Raw genomic sequence first — 4,426 nt, 5'->3', positions numbered from 1 at the left:
AGGAAAATCCCTCTCCTATTGCTGGGATGGGTTCTGGTCCATCCATGCAGGGCTAGGATGGGAGCAGCCAGCAGGGCCAGGAGTGCTCAGGAGAAAGGAAAACTTCCATAAACACCTTCCAGGAGATGGATGGAAGGGAAAGGGAATCGTTATCTTATCGTGGGGCCACAGGCAAACCCCGAGGCTCTGAAGGAAGGAGGAGCGAGGTGGGAAGCAGGAGCCGCCCTGGAGCTGCTGGGATGGGTGAGGGAGGCTGGGATGAGGCTGGGATGATGTGGGAAGTGTTGGGACTTCCCAGGGCGGGCACTGCCCCCCACCCATTCCCCTTACAGTGCCTGGGGCTGGAACCAGCGGGATAAACCCACTCCTGGGGCAACGGGGCCTGCAGTGTCCCTGGGGTGGGGCTTGGCCAAGGGCATCCTTTGGCATCTCCAGGCTTTCCCACGGCCACGACAGGGAACGGCTGCGGCAGCGTGTGATTCCCCTGGGATGGAGATAAGGAGCTGGAACAATAAACTGCCCTGCCAAGGCCAGCGAGGCGCTCGGGGCTCCCCCCGGCCCTCGGCGCTTCCCTTTCCGCCTCCCGAGCAATCGCCGCTGCCTCGGGAAGGGACGGGAGCAAAACCTTTGCTGCGGTGGAGGCCGAGCAGCAGCTGCCCTTGGCAGGGGTCACTCTGAGCCCCACGGAGATCCCCCTTTATCCCACTGCAGCCGGACCCCTCCCAGCTGTCCCTGTCCTTGTCCCCTGGAGAGCGTGTCCGGCCTCATTCGCACCCGATCCTTTCTCAGCGCAGACACCTGCAGCTCGTTTGGGTCACCAGGCAGGGCTCGTAGGACACATCCCACTGCCAACCCCGTTTTAATGTCCCCAGACTGCTGCTTTAGGTGTGTGAAGGACTGATGAGCTTGGGACCCAGCCGGGGGATCCCAGGACATCCCCATCACCCCACAAGAGCAGCTGCCCCAAGGCTGGGCTGCTCAGCCAGACTGGGAATGAAGCTGCTCCTCTCCAGGCCTCCGCTCCCACCCCAGATCTCTCTAAACCAGAAGGGTGGTCCCGGCCCTTTCCGTGCCAAACCTGGGAATGTCCGATTTGCAGCCCTGTTGTCATTCCTCTCATTTTGGGGTGCTGTTTCCGGAGGGTTGGGTGCAGCTGCAGCAGTGCAGGCCTAGAGAGATGTCACGGGCAGGGTTGTTACTGCCGGAGCCTAATGAATATGAATGGCCTCTTCATAAACGTGGCTTTGTGTCATTAAATTCCTTCACACCTCAGTGCCTATGGAAAGGTTACTCAGAATTAAATGTAAATCACAGATTTACCGGGACGGAACCGCGGCGTGGCGGGGCTTTTCAAAAACATCTAATTTAATAACGGGGGGATCTTCCCCCATGGATCCCAAGCTCTCCCACCCGGGAGGAGGTGATCCAGATCTCACCTGGTGGGCCATTTACGCCCTTTTCTTCCCCAAACTGCAGCCTTTGGGTCCGGATCGTGCCGGGGGCTCCGAAATGAGAGGAGTTATTTTCCCCCCCCTTGTCACTCCACGTAATTAAAAGATTAAGGAATGGCTTCTGTTGGGTTATAAATGAAGGGGCTGGGGTTGGCTGGGGGTGGGAGCAGCAGGGCTGGGAACACCAGTCTGATCCATTTAACCCCCCCAGCCCTTAATGGGATCACAGAATCCCAGATTGGGTCGGGTTGGAAGCTTAAAGCTCATCCCATTCCACCCCCTCCCATGGGCAGGGACGCCTTCCGCAACCCCAGGATATTCCAAGCCCCGTCCAACCCAGCCTTGGACACTTCCAGGAGTATTGGAGGTGGCATGGATACCCCCAGCCCCTGGAGGGGCACAGATGGCTCAGTGGGATCGGGAAAAGCGGGATGTTTTTAAGGAGCTGCCGCCAGCAAAGCCCCCTCCCAGACTGCTTTAACCAGCCCGGGCACGTCTCAGCCTGCGAGGGAGAGCTGATTAGTAATTAAATGGCTTTTAAAAATAAAACCATTAAGACTAATCCCATCAAAATTGGAGCTTCATCCCAGCAACTCTTATTAATTATCGGCCCACCTTGCGGCTTCCAAAGGCGGGGTGGCGGTGGCTCTGTAAGTAAACACGTGGAATTTTTTATGGAATTCTCACCGGGGATAAATACATGGGTTTTATTAAATTCTCTCTGGGAGGGGGGAATTCTTGCTCCAAGGTGGGGAACATCCCGGATGGTGCTCCAGGTCCCGGCCCCTCCTGGAATGCACATTCCCGATACTGGGGATGCTGCCGGCAGCGCCATCCGAGCGCCGGGAATGCTTCCAGGGAGCCATCAGCAGGCACAGGGCTCTGGGGGAGCCTGGGGCAGCCTTCCCAGGGGATAACGCCAGCACTGAGCCCGGCTAATCCTGCCGGGGTGGCTGCTTGCCCTCCTCGGCCGTGGAGCTGAAGGTTCCTCCTCGTTATTCCCTCGGAGTATCCATAATTCCGGGGTTAAGGAAACAAAAGCTCCTCTTTGCTTGTTTGTATTTTCCCCCTCATCAATAGCAGGGCCAGGCAGGCCACTCGCAGCCGCTCCCCGGGGCCTGCTCAGCCATTAAAGACAGAAATTATATCTTCATAACCCAGGATATTGCCGCACGCTTATTTATGACTTGCTCCATTGCGAGAATATTTATTCTAGACAGGGAGCCTGATAATTTTCATCCAATCTACTCCTCATAGCTCAGGGCAAAAGAATGGAACAGCTCAATTGAAGGAGCACTTTCCCATTATTGCCAGGTAAGGGCAGAGAACGCCGAGCTCGTTGCTGCCCTCGCCTCGCCACCGCTGCCGCAGCAGGCTCCAGGGATTTTTTATCCTGCTTTTTCTCTTCTCTATTTTTTTTTCTTTCTTTTTCTTTTTTTTTTTTTTTTAATTCATCGAGGAATGGCAGCCCACACAACCACTTAGAGGAAGTACTGCATAAATCCCAGTGCAGTAATTACCCATTTGGAAACATGACGCTTTATAGGAGCGGCGGCACCGTGCCAGGATGCTCAGCACGCTGCTGCTGCTCCAGCTGAAATCCTCCCAGGGCTTGTAGGGAACGGTTCCGTCTGCACTCACAGGCTCATAAAACTGAGCCGTTCCAGCTGGGGCAGGGCCTGCAGCCCACGGAGCGCTCCCGAGGCAGGGAGAGCTGGGCGGGATAACGGAGCTCATGGAGGAACCGCGGGGAAACACAGGGGGCCGGTGTGGGGAGGGGCTGCCTGGGGTAGGGGTGCTGTGGGGTGGGGCAGGGACCATGGACAGCCCAGGGACACGGCCCTGGGGGGAGGGATGGGCCCTGAGATGGGGGAGGGATGGCCCATAGCTCAGAGTGATGCCCTAAAAATGGATGGATGGATGATGCCTCCTAGTTTGGAGTGATGCTCTAAAAATGGATGGATGATGCCCCGTAAGATGGAGAGATGCCCCAAAAGACAGGTGGATGGATGGATGGATGGATGGATGGATGGATGGATGGATGGATGGATGGAGTGATGCCCCATAAGTTGCAGGGATACCCCAAAAAAAAGACTGAGCAACACCCCTCAAGGCAGAGCGATGCCCCATGAGGTGCATCACTCCATTCCAGACTGGAATGCTGCCCTGTAAGGCAGACAGAGCAATGCCCCATAAGCCCGAGGGATGCCCCATAAGCCAGGGGGATGCCCCACAAGGTCCCAGCACCCACCTCCCCGCAGCACCCAGCACCCATCCCCAGCCCTGGCCGGGAAGCCCCTTCCTGCCGCTGCTCTGCTGCCGCCTGCCTTAAATGTCAGAGCCAATGAAGTGTTGCAAAGGCTTTATTGCTTTCCGTGGAGCCGATTAGGAATCTCTTCTGCTGGGTAAAGAGCAATATTGCAATATGAGGGATGGGGGGAGCGGGAGGCAGCCCTGTGTGAATTCCCCACAGGAAGCTCTGTTCTCGCAGCCAGAACAGTTATCAAAAAGACAATTTAGGCAGGATTGTGCTCTAACTGGCTGGAGGACAGGGGAGCCAGCCCTGGACAGGAATCTTTCAGCTCTGGGTAAATGAAACTGCAAAAGAAATCAGCTTTCCTGCCTGGTCTGCAGGGGAGGAAGGTGCCAGAAGGAATTGGGTTTTTTATAACCATTAGCTCAGCCCGGCACTCCCTGCCAAGGCCAGGAGCTGCTGGGGATGGAGGCAGCTCAGCAGCCTCTGCTCCCATGCTCTGCAGCAATTCCAGCCACCAGAACACCCAGCAGAGCAGGGAGGAAATTCCCACCCCTCCCTGTGTCATCCCTGCTGACACAAGAAACCCAGCTGGGGGCAAAGCTAGGCCTTTGTCACCCTCGGAGAGAGATTTATGTCACCTTGAGATGCCGGGCCCAATGGCCAGAGGGGTGTCCAGGGAGGTGGCTGGGACTGGGGTGTTTCTGGGAAGAGAGAGGTT

This window comes from Corvus brachyrhynchos, unplaced genomic scaffold, assembly GCF_000691975.1.
Source record: "Corvus brachyrhynchos isolate BGI_N302 unplaced genomic scaffold, ASM69197v1 scaffold200, whole genome shotgun sequence".
Taxonomy (NCBI): domain Eukaryota; kingdom Metazoa; phylum Chordata; class Aves; order Passeriformes; family Corvidae; genus Corvus; species Corvus brachyrhynchos.
This window is presented reverse-complemented; position numbering follows the sequence as displayed.